The sequence below is a fragment of the Rhagoletis pomonella genome, unplaced genomic scaffold (genome assembly GCF_013731165.1).
Source record: "Rhagoletis pomonella isolate Grant_MI unplaced genomic scaffold, Rhpom_1.0 Rhpom_scaffold_00010, whole genome shotgun sequence".
NCBI classification, from domain to species: domain Eukaryota; kingdom Metazoa; phylum Arthropoda; class Insecta; order Diptera; family Tephritidae; genus Rhagoletis; species Rhagoletis pomonella.
The window spans coordinates 36,133,778-36,147,075 of NW_023458564.1; the positions used below are offsets into that span (position 1 = coordinate 36,133,778).

Sequence of the window (13,298 nt, forward strand, 5' to 3'; positions counted from 1 at the left end):
CAGATCTTCGTATCTTATGCCAATTTTGGTAATAACTTACATAGGTGGTAACCCTGCTCAGGAGCTTTATTAGGAGCTGTCCAAAAACCAGCCAGGGATGACGTTAATGTGTGCAGGTTAATTACTTTTAGATTCAGAAAAAAAATAAACTTTTAAAACATGAATAAATATAAGTGAATCATCTCTCGCTGAAGGCCACGATTACTCTAAAATATTTAGGGACTTGGGAGTTTATGAAGCTATGAAGAAAAATGCTTTCCAAATGTGTACATATGTATATAGTTAAGCGCATAATTCACCCGAACTAATAACCCATTTGCGAGAATCAGAAAAAAGAAAAAAGTACGACAAGCATGTCAGTTTTGAAAGGAGCGGTTAATGTTAATAGTAAAATTTTAATTATTCTGAACAAATTCAACGCATATTGAGGGTAAAATTGTGACGAGATTAATATTATTATTCATGTTAAGGACCGTTTTATCGAATTTCTTCTAACATTTATCTACCCTTAAAATACAAGTTTTGTTCTGAAAAAATGTATTTTAAAAAGTTGTCGAATATTGCGATAAAAATGTATTTTTTATGAAAATATTTCTAGGATTTGCTTTTTTTGTCTAAATTTGAGACAAAATTTGACACTGTGCTATACAACTGCATACCAAAAAATTTTCTAAAAATTTTGACAAAAAAGTGCGAAATTTGGCTAAAACTGAAGCGAATTTTTCTAAATGTGTTACAAAGTTTTAAACTTATGTTTAAATGGTTTATATTATAGAATGAACTCAATTTTTCTAAGAAATTAATTAAAGTTCAATAGAAAAATAAAATAAATTCCAAACTTCTCAGCACGTGGCGGCTCTATTTAATCAAACATCACTGTATTTGTAGCCGTCTACCCTTACGCAAATTATTTCTGGAACAGAAACCACCCGCCGCTTGGGTGGGTCAGCACTTTTTTGCCATTTCGAACTTTTCCCAACCTTTCCCAATAAATATTCTGCTATAAACATTTTGTTGTTTACATTCTCTGCAATACTTTTTTATTGCATTTTTATTTGCTACTTCCTTTTTGCACGAAAACATTATTTCCTTAGCTGCAGTGTACCCTAAAGCCAAAACAATTGTACAACAATCAACTTTGGAGCTTTGGCAGCAATGCGCCCAAATACTTTGTATGTCGTTCATGTTTAACAAGGAATTTATGCACCGCTGGGAGGCTTTGCACGTGCAAAGTGTGTTTATAATTTTCGTTGTTGTAGGCATTTGCCCGTGTACGCCTGCTCTATTGCCACTTCGCCGTACTAGTTGGTAGTCCTTTTTATATACATGTCTGTATATATGTACATATGAATGTACATGAAAAATTGTATGGAGAAAGAAAAGCACGTAATGTACACATTTTTATTGCTTGTATGTATTATTTATATCCGGCGTCGAAAGCGCCTACGAATTTAGTACAAAATGCAGAGCCTAGTAGGAAAGAATTGTTGCGGGTGAAAGTCTCATTACAAAAGTGTAATCAAGTGATCCCTCGAAGGAGAGGGTAAACAGTTAAGGGTTCTTTTTTTCTCATATCCTCTATTTTCTGCACAACTATCGGCGGCCTTAATAAACTTAATATTAGCGTGCTTGCACTATGTTCTAGGGGATAACACGCAAATCGACGTGTAACTATTTTTGTATGTACATATGTAGATGTGTATGCTTCCACCTCAAGGCATAAATGAAAGCTTCACTATATAAATACGTAGTACTTATATGCTTAAAGCGTGTCCTATTACACCATTTATTTGCCATGCGTAGGCTCATAAATAGTGAATTGCGAATGTATGTAACATCGCCTTTTGCAAAATGGGTTAAAATTACCATTTCGTGATATTACTCATACGCCGTGTGTAATATGATAAGTAGGCGCTTAACGCACATCTCTTTGTGTAAGTACTATGTGTAGTATCCCTGCAAAAAATTGTGCGACTAATCTCTAAAGAGAGTATTCCGAGATTGCTCTCAATCGGGTACAATTGGGCATTAATTAGTCGCAACTAGTCTCATACTGGTACTAAGGGAGATCAATTGGTCTCGACTCATCCCTTATGGGTATAATTGGAGATCAATTAGTCCCCAACTCATCTCTAACGGGTACTATTAACGATTTAATGATACATACGCACTTAGTCAATGAAAATTCATGCGCGGCGTTGGCTCGCAGAGAGAGTATTCGACTAACAAAACTGAGCACTCCGGTTCGAATCTCAGCTGGCGCAATTTTTTATTTTTATTTTTTTAAAGTGACTAGTCGCTTTTGACGTAGAATACGTCTTATCTTAAGGTATGGGGGCTATGTTCAAATGTTGTAGTTGTAATTTTTAGAGCTTCACAAAAACGCTTATTGCACGAGAACTAATAAAGCGATTTCAAAGAAAAGTGTGGCTTTTCAAAGATAAAATTCCAAACCTGTCGACAGATTCATTTTTGTAAATAACCAATTCGGTTTCTGTCGTAAAAACAACGGTAAACATTGCCTTATTTTGGGGTCAATTTTGAGCCTTTAAAGTGCTCTAGCAACTTATTGTTGGCATATATAACTTTCATTTTCGGGATATAGGTTCTTTGGAGCAGTAGAAATATTATCAGGTACAAATTTTATATAAATTTAACAAATATTGAGCATTTTAAGGCAAAAAATTGTTGAAAAAATTTGCAAATTTTTTTCATTACCAAAATGCTCGAAAACCGCTCGAATGATTTTGTTTTTGTTTTCTTTAATCAAAAATTCAAGAGTTTTCCTTTCGTTTGGTATATGGGAAGTATTGGTTGATATCTTCTATATATGTTTATTTTATTCAAATATATGGGCATAAATGATTTTCCATACAAAATCACCTCGTCATCATTTTGCAAACACGTGCATATGTTGGAAGTGTGGGAAGGAGACAAAAAGTATGTATGCGTATGTAATGCGGCTTTTGATAAACAGAGGCGCGCTATTTATAACCTAATCGCAGCGTGTGTACATATGTAAATACATACATACGTACATATGTTGATTGCAGTTAATGTGGATCTGTTTCTATTTTTAGTAATCTATGTATGTCTATACATACATATGTACATACATATTATATATGTACATACATATATGAACACATGTATGCATAATACGCGAAGACTTTTCGAAGTGAAACAACATTTAGAAAAAGTCCAATCCAAGAATAAAAGTAAAGGTGAGGACGTACATAGATAAAGAAAAGGATAAAGGCCAAGGTAAAAATAAACACAAAAACAAAATTGAGTAAAGATAAAGGCAAACATGAAGACCAAGGTAAATTTTAACACTTTACTTATATGTATAAGTGCAAAGGTGAAGGGGAATATGTATATGAAGAATATGATAAACATAAAAATAAAAACAAAGATAAATATAAAGAAAAAGATGCGGATGAGGATACCGATAAAAGTATAGATGAAGATAGAGGAAGGAAGATTAAAATAAAGGTAGTTGTAGAGAAAAGGATATAGATAAAGGCACAGAGACTCAATCTCGGAACTATTTCGGGATTTTAGGGATTCTCGGGACTTATCGATATAATCGATATTTTGTTGGTTTTTCTTAGTGTGTGATTTCGTTTTTGACTTGGATATGCTCTTAACCATACCACGTATTCTACGTTTAAATATAGCGGCTGTATCTCCGATACAGCCTGCAGACCAAGACGAAGGCGCTGGACTGTTCCTTTTTTATACCCGTTCGAGTATAAAGGTGAACAATTAGTCTCTCGAACAAAAGCGATCAGTTCATTCCATATAAAGAGATCAAAAGTGGTATTAGTCGCATGCTCTTTTGCGATTGCTACCGGAGTCATCCCGGATTAGTCCCATTTTTTGCAGGGATGTTACATATACGATGCACGTGCATGTTACAAATGCATACACCTCCTATTATCAGTTCAATGATGGCATATTAAAGTGCTACACTTCTGAACTTTTTGCGCGGGAATAAGTGAAACTGCATTCAATAGTAGAATTACAAGTTTCTGGGCACATACTTACTTACTGTACATGCGAATGTACATATGAACTTAAATATGTATGTACATAGGTATGTAAATATTTCAATAAGACTGTGTTCTGTGTACATTTTAGTAAGTTGAGATTAACATAACGGATGTTCAGCCATAATGCTGTGTTACTGCGGGGTAAATACATATAAGCTATGGTATATTAAACGACCCACAAAATGTTTCATTATACATGTGGATGATACATAAATGATGCGTCTAAAAGGTCTAGAATAGTAAATTGAAATAAAAGTTGCAAATGTTGGAAAAGGGCATTTGAGCGCGTTGGCGTTTCAAATTGAAATAAATATTTAGCACAAGCTTTAGGGGATTTAGAATTTATTTATAATCGCTTGATTTGGGGAAGTGCCCACTATGGTAGCTCGTGAGATGAATACTTAATCCTTGAGCACCGGGTCTTTACGACTATTTAGTACCTTTAACACCATTTTCTGAGACCTTCCTCAATCGAATAGTATAATAATTGCTGCCAGAGCCAACTTTAAAAAGGATTCAAGTTTATTGTCTAAATAAATATTTTATGAAAATCCGAGGAGAGAATCGGATTCTTAGAATTTCTTTCTCAGATTTTTGTAATATGTTAAAGGCTGGCATAAAACATTTTACTGAAGTATTTTCCGCAATTGGACTGCCTCAACTTATTTTGGAATCGGCCAGTCTATCGTTTTGTATTTTATTCCTGTTAGCGAGCTAAATAAAACCAATTGTCGTTGTGCATGCGCTGAGAAGAAGACATAACTGAGAAATGCAGGCGATGAATTGCGCCTACCATTATAGAGCAATTTGTTCAGCTATACCTGTGACAGCTAACGTCACTGAGTGGTCCGTGTTCAGATTTGCCGGACTCGGACTCGGACTCGAACTCGCACCCGAACCGTTTTAATTTTGAAATGACCAACCGAAAACCACTTCAAAAAATGATTCGCTTCCAAATGAAAATCCACAAAAGCATTTTCAAGTTTTAAAAGCACAACTTTACCTAAAAATGGTAGAACAGCTAATATTTTTTTGTTTGATGGCAACAAACTGTAAGTCAAGATGTTGAGTGTCTATACTATATTTATTTAAATTAATTTAATTTTTATAAACTTATATTTATATTTTTAACTCAATTATTTTTATCTTTTGTTTAAGTTTATTTTAATTTTAAGATTTTATTATTTTAACAAGAAAACTATTTTTTTAATTCATTTAAGTTTACGAGCTTTTTTGTTCTGTTGCTTTATATATTTTTTGAAATTTAATTTGCTTTTATTTTTTTATTATTATTTTAAACGAAAAATATATTTTTTTCATTTAATATTCTTTAAATTTTTAGAGTTTATTTTGTTAAGAAGAAAAGCAATTATTTGTATTTATTTTCTTAACTGAATTGTTTTTGTTTTTAATTGCTTTTATTATAATTTTTAGATTTTATTATTAAAAAAAAGAAAAATATATGTTTTGATATTCATTTAAGTTTAGGAGCTTATATTTTTGATTTTGTAATTATTTTTTTAATTAAATTCTTTTCTCATTCTCAGATCATATTATTTTAAAAGGAAAAGTATATGTTTTTATTTTATTTAATTTTTAGGAACTTATTTAATTAAATAATTTTTTTTTTGATTTAGTGCTTCTTTTGGGCCTAATAAAAAATCATATAAAATAATTTTGATTGAGTCTGAGGAGATCGCTTTTTAAGAAAGATTATTGTGGAACAAAAAACGATATTTTATAATTGGTAGAAGCTATTGCTGCAATTTTGAAGATCAGCATAACTCCTCATCAGATTTCTTGTTTTTATTTTAATTTATTGTTCAAAAATTTAATGCTTTTAAATTTTTTTTTAATTATTATGCTTATTTTTATTTTCTTTTAGTATACATATTTTTTGGTAATGCCATTCAATTTTTAGAAAACTTATTGCTAAAATACAAACCAAAAAACGCCTACACATCCTCGTTAGCAAATCCTTCAATTAGTCTTTCGATATACAGAAAAGTGCTTCATGACTATTGCCAATAATGACAATTTTCTATGAAAGACTTTTGTCTTTCGAAAGGCTGTAGTGAGTTGAAAGACATTTGCTAAAATGGCCCTGTTAGTATAAATAAAATTTAACCAAACCGTACCGCGGTTTAGATATACTAATGAACCGGTAATTTTTATTTTTTTTTTCAAGTAGTTAGAACCACTGAACCGAACTGTATCGATTTTTGGAGCAATTTCCAGCCCTGGTATAAACACTTTACACGTCTAGCCAAAAATTAATACTTAAACAAGTTTACAGAAATTAAAAAATGTTCCGACCTGTGAGATTTTAGCAAAATTTCTTAGGCAAAATTTTCCGCTGAATTCAAATATGTAATGAAATTATAAAAAAGTAGAACAGTTTTTAAAATATAGCCAAATTTCGGTTTTCGACATCTGATAAAAGTGCTCTCTTTATATAACAGTTTTATTTTAAATGCAGTTGGCCAATCTCAAATTTCAACATACATGTGTACGTATGTACATTGGTGAAGCTTATTAAATTTTCTATCACGTATGTACATATTTATACAATATTTATTTTCCAACCGATTAAGTAGTTCAGGGGATATAAATTGATTTTTCGACTATTTTACGATCAACCATTTAAGCATAAGAGGTGGAAATTACTTATGTCCCTTCTAAAATAAACTGCCAATATGTATATAGGTTCATCGTTGGTAGGCGAAACGTTCGTTGTCAGCGGTGACCTCAAATTCCAGTTTCTATCAACTTTCATAATGTCCGAGTGTTGGCTGTCTTATCTTTGCAAAAATACTGACATAATTGAATTTATTTTTGATCAATCTAAAAATCTCATGCTTAGCTGAACACTACCGGCTGTATTGCAAGTAAGGGCAAATAAAGTTTTTCTCTTAGTTGAGGATACTTAATTAAATCATTATACCTTATTTCCGTCGACAACCCCCATTTCAAACATTTATTTATTTCTAAGCTGACATAGTTTTACCGACAGATACTGATTTCATCATTATTCTGTATTCTTTCCGTCTTCATTTGTAATTTTCTTGCATATCAACCCTTTTTAATGTCCCCTTTCAACTATTCCCCATTAAGTAGAATATTTTTGCTACGCTTCATAACCAGCAATTTCCCACGTAATTTGTCCTTTCTGTGCGGCGACTTAGTGACTTTGTTATAAACTTTATGATTTTAATAAATATTTTCAAGCCCAGCGGGAATAATTACGCTGTCTAACTGCTAACCCAATAACGCGCACCTCTCTACAATTATGTACACGCTTTCTTTTTTTTGCCAAATGACTGGGCAGCATTGCCGGCTGTGTGACAGCCAACTTACCTGGTTCTATGTCATTCTCCAGTTGCCTTATATAGTCAATGAATGCCGCCTTTCCGTGTAGCGCCTATTCAACTTCGGAGCCAACGTTTATAGAATCCTGTTGCCTTGGTTGATTTTGTTGGTGGCTTTACGCTTCTCCTTGTTTTTATGCGCTCGTAATTGTAAATTGTACGTACTTAGTTGTGGGCGTGCGATTTCTATTTAGCCGAGCAGTGTGTCAGAATTATGCAAATAATTTTAACGAATTTGCCACAAATGTTGTCTTTGCCTTTTGTAACCCTTGGCAAATGTGTCTACCGACTAAACTGTCAATATGTCTACGGTTGTGTATTTGTAAATATATGTATGGATTTGTGCAACTGTAGATTTTAAACTTGGGTTGCGGCGTATTTCTCACTTCCGTGTCTCCTTTTATGCTCGGCAGTTTCACTCAGTTCGAAATTGAATTAATAATCTGAAATGATGAGAACCTGAGATAAGTAAATGGAAATTTAATCTAAGCGCTGAAATTGGAATTGACATTTGAGTAAGGTGTCGGCGGAATGCTCTTGAAGAGGGTACAGTTTAAGTAAATTTGAAATTGAGTAGCATTAATGTCTGTTGTAGGACATTATTTTCAGAAATCGTGTCATCTCAACATTATTTTTAGACGTTCGATATTAAAAGGTTAGAGACTTGGAGACTGGCAGTTCCAATTTTCATTTGATTAGACTAATTTCTAAATAGGCGGCTATGTTAGGATAAGTTGGGGATACACTTGTGTATTATACATCTAGTTTGTCATGTGCGATACCACGATCCAATCACGAAGTTGCGATTGCGGCTAATATCGCTTCTAAATTGCGAGCCAAGATACATACTTACATCGGTCTTAGCCTCGCAAAAGCCATACAGCCTAGTAGAAAGTGATTCGCTCTCATCATTCTTCAGGCAATTGCAGCAGTAAGGACGAGATAAGATTTTTGGCCTTGCCGTGTGAATGCCGAACTGTCAGAACCCCTACCTAAAGCAAGAGCTGTGGGTTTAGGATCATAATAATCTCCTTTGACCGCCCAGTCTACGCTCTTAGTTTACGCCCAGCTTTCGCAGAGCTGGGACACATCTATCCAAGATTGAATTATAGTTTGCCAGGGCAGCTTCCACTCGTTATCTGCCCAGTCATTTCAATAATGTACCCTTTTTCCTCAATTCATCAGCTCTGCAATGCCACTATGGCCTGGTACCCATATAACTAAGTACATATGAATACTTGGAAAATAGTCCGATGCACAGGAGATGAAGGTCCGACCCTCTCCGAACTATTTTTAGAGCACCATTAAGGAACTCAATGCCGTGAATGGCACTTGACGATTAGAATAGGAGCCCAAAAGCATCATTAGTATAAGTGGGGCTAGTGCGAGATACACTTTATAGGCTTAACTATGATTTCATAGAGTCACGGAATTATTTAGGTTGGGACACCATCTTCCTTACCACTTCTTCTCCAAGATCAGACCCAAGAAGAGTTGCTTTGAGGATCTTGTGCTTCCTAGAGAAGAGAATAAGATCAATTGCGCGACTTATTTACTCTCAGTCCTTCATTGATCTAGACTGAGCACAGTATTGCAGGTTGTAACAAAATTTTTTGAGGGCTCGAATAGCCTCTGGCTGTTTTAATGGATAACTACAAAAAAACCTTTTCTAAGAATAATTTTTTCGCAGATAGAGTGACCATCTGCTTATTGCAATTATAAGTCTAGTGTCGGCACCTTAAATATCCTTTATACCTTTAGTTCATACACTTCACTTCATTTACACAAACTTGAAGCAGAAATATTTCAAATTGTATGAACTAAAGGGTAGTATACATAACGTCACCCTTATGCTAGAAGCATGAATGTGCAAATTTATCAGTTATTGAGTTGACTTGATTAACCTTTGGATGTTCTATGTTATACCAAAACCCAGAATACTAAGCGTACACGGAAACCACATTTTTCACAATTTGATTTGCGTAAATGTAGAGTTAAGTCTCACAAAAAAACTTTTAAACTTGATATAATAAAATTGTAACAGGCCGATGTCTGTACATTATCGATTTCAAAGAAAAATTAATATAAGTGTCTTTATTAGAGCAACAGAAACCAAATCAGCAATTTCTAGAATTTTTGTCGGTCTGTCTGTATGTTTGTACACGCATCATTCGAAAACTGATGCATGGAATCGAATGCAGTTTACACCGATGCATTGCTGAAGGTCTAACTTAAAATATAGGAAAAAAAATAATTAGAGAGTTGCCACCTATTTGAAAATTCCAGTTTAAGTAAATTGATAAGATAAAGTAAATATTGCAATATGGCATTCAAAAAAGAGATGTCATAAGACTTATAGTAGAAAATATTTCTGTGGAAGGTTGCCACCTTTTGAAAATTTCAATTCGATTTAATTGATAAAATAAATTAAATATTGCAATATGGGTATCAAACCAAAGAGTCTTAGGAATATTTCCTGCCAAAAATATTTTTGAGGAGGGTTGCCACTGGTTTGAAAGATAGTATTCAATTATGGAATTGATAAAATAAATGAAATATTACAATACGGGTATCAAACTACAGAGGTTTAAGGAAGTCTACTGCCAAAAACATTTTTGTAGCGAGTTGCCCCCTATTTGAACAGTTTTATTCAGTTAAAGTGATAAGATAAGGCACATACATACTGAATTAATACTGAATTAATCAAGTTATAAGAGTATTAATTAAATTTCCAGGGTTAAATACCTTCGAAAATAAATGTGTTAACCAACACCCTTATTCATAAAAAATAAAGTATGTTTTATCAATGGAAAATTTGTTTTAAAAACTCCCTTCATAAAGATTTTCAAATCTATTTAAATTGACGAAAGAAGCCATAAGAGTTTTGAAAAGGAACAACAACACAAAAATACTTATAAGGAGGAAATCCATTTGTCCAGAATTTTCGTTGTGGGAATATAGAATTTAGTTCCAAAGCAGACTTTTATTAACAGGGTGTTTGAAATACCACATTTTCCAAACCCTGGGAATTTTCTTAAAATATCACTCTGATGTTTGTCCACGTGCAGATACTGCCAGATATTCGGATAAAACGCTTATCCAGGGTGGTATCCAGAAAATTGATCTCATCGGCATATTCCAGAATGGTGCCTACAAGTATATCCGTTTAATATTTCCTCGAAAACCGTGCAACAGTATTTTGCGGGTTAAAACTAAAGGTCTCATTGGCACACCCGCTCAACAGCTGAAACAGTACTGCTGAGCTTGCCGTAATAGTTCAATCAGACCTACAAAAGTATGAGAGAAAATGCATGTCCCTTTGAGAAAATTACATGACGCTGATGTTCACGACAGTATTGCCTATGGCCGAAAAAATATTGCGCTGTCGAAGAATAAAGACGATTCGGGCAACATCAGAAAGACCAAACCCTTCGGCAGACTCCCTAAATGTCCAAGAATTCACGCAGACGGGAAACTGGAAGCTAAATATGAAATTCGCTAAAAAGTGCATTATGGTAATGCCTCATGTTTTTTGGTGAAATCGCTAGTGCATCAAGCAAAATCATAAGAAAACTGGTTGATGGTTAACCGCTGGGTGGTGCACCGTTCAAAGCCAGTTGACTGACAACAGCTACACATAAAAGATTTGCAACGAATTGTTAGCTTATGGCATATATTTCGATTTCGCTGCGGCTGGCTACTCGATTTGCGCAATCAAGATTATTTCTCAAATGCCAGCTACCACTGGCTGAATAAAAGGAAAACATAAATTGAGAACGAACTTATGATTTGCCTTTCAAATTTTCCATTCTGCTAACTGGCGATTGCTTGAATTATTCGACATACTATTTCAGTATCTAACTTTTTCGGACAGCAATCAATTGCGGTAGTATGGCAAATTATGAAATGCCTACCTATCAAGTGCCTATTAGTTGGAAAAGTTCAGAACGGTTGCGATGCAAGTCAGAATGCGGAAGCGCCAACGCCAACGCAGAGCGAATAAACTGAATTAGGTGCCTCAATAACCGATTGTGGCAAGGCCAGCACAGTGGGCAGCAACAAAGCAGCTGGCCAGCTGGTCAGCTGGAAAAAGATGAGCAGTTGGGCAGTCAATATGTTTGCATGTTGGGCGTGCTCATGAGCCATGCAATATGCAACACGAGCATGAGCATCCCACTTATCAGCGCGGCATCTCTGCCAGATGCGGCTGATAAGCAGCAACAAAGCACAGCTGGAAGACAACACAATTTGTGGGCAGATTCATGGTGGCTACTGGGCAGTGGCTGGACTGAAAGCGAGTATGGAACAGAGGAGAAGCTGAAACGAAAGTATATTCATGATGATCCAGTGAATTTGAGGCGTTGTATTGCTTTTATGAAAAAGCGAGTATGTATGTAGAATGCCCGTTTGTATGTACGCACGAATATGTCTGTGACGAGATTCGTTATGCAAAAGCGCACGTTTTGGTTTATAAACAAAATTAACGCAATGGAATACGTTGTAACTACACTGGCGTTCTCGAATGACTTACCACCACTATTAAAAAGAAAGAGGTAGAATTTTGTAAATTAAAAAAATTTTTTTACAAGATTTACAATCTATCTAATTAAATTTTGCTATAAATTTTTAACCAACTTCCCGATGAGCTAGAGCCTTGAAACTTTACGTTTAACTCAGGACCCGATGACAATGAAATATGAATTAGTCTGCTAGATGGCGCAGGAGTAGAGGTGTTTCGAAAACGATGCGATTTGTTTTATATTTACAAATAATTCCACAAAAAATGTAGTCGTTGGATGGTTTGGTGATCGACTTTTTTTAAGCCAATAATAATAACTGTTTAAATTTTTTTTAATTACTTGTTTTTTAAACATAGTTCATATGTACTATACAAACGAAACTGCATACCCGAAATTTTCCTAAAAATTTTGATCTAAAAGTTTAAAATTTTGATAAAATTTGAAATTTTTTTTATCTTACAAAGTTTGAAACTTTGATTTATACAGTTTTCGTTTTAATATGAACTATATTAAAAAAAATATATTTTTATTAATTTACAAAATTTTACCTAATTTAAAAAAAGTGCGCCTTGGCCACAATGGAGAAGTGAACTTACGTTACATATCTATCTAGTTTTTCTCATAACGAATATGCATAGTACCTATATACAGACAAATGCATTTAATTGGTTCAAAATTGTGAATAAAACGACCGGCTAGTTGATATAAAATATTAAAAGCTTAAGGATATAGATATTTTTTTCTTTCTATCTTTATGCCTACCTCTATCCTTTTCGTTCATCGATAGAAATATTGATAAAAAATCTATAAATATGTTCATAAAAATATCAATAACATAAATACCTAACAATATCGATAAAAATATCAATAAAAATATATAGATATAGATATCATAATCGATATCAATAAAAATACCTATAAATATATCATGATCGAAATCGATTATTACGTCAATGACTATACCGATAAGTATATCGAAATGGTCCCGATAACCCCGGAATAGTCTTGAAAATCGTGATTTGGTCCCAAAAATCCCGAGATACTTAGTCTTGAGAATCCTGATTTAGTCCCGAGAATACCAAAAATCCCTAAAATCCCGAAATAGTTCCCAGATTGAGTCTCTTTATAATTACCTTTATATTAATCTTTCTTCCCCTATCTTCATCTTTACTTGTATCGTCTTTTTCTTAATATTTATATATTAACCGATTTCAAAAAAAGGAGAAGGTTATCAATTCATCGGAATATTTTTTTTATGTATGTTACCGCATAACTTTGGATCACGTCAACCGATTTCGATAATTATTTTTCTATCGGAAAAGTAGTATCTCAAAGGTGGTCCCATACTAATTTGG

The 13,298-nt window shown here is 33.8% G+C and overlaps 1 protein-coding gene across 1 annotated transcript in view; it reads right to left on the reverse strand.

The window, feature by feature from the left end:
• Positions 1-7,862, reverse strand: part of LOC118746298 (trichohyalin-like) — a 96,657-nt gene extending 88,795 nt beyond the window's left edge. Inside the window, exon 1 of the mRNA XM_036480144.1 lies at positions 7,413-7,862. The gene's annotated coding sequence lies outside the window, so the exon portion shown is untranslated. The remainder of the gene's footprint in view (positions 1-7,412) is intronic.
• Between the last annotated feature and the right edge of the window lie 5,436 nt (positions 7,863-13,298).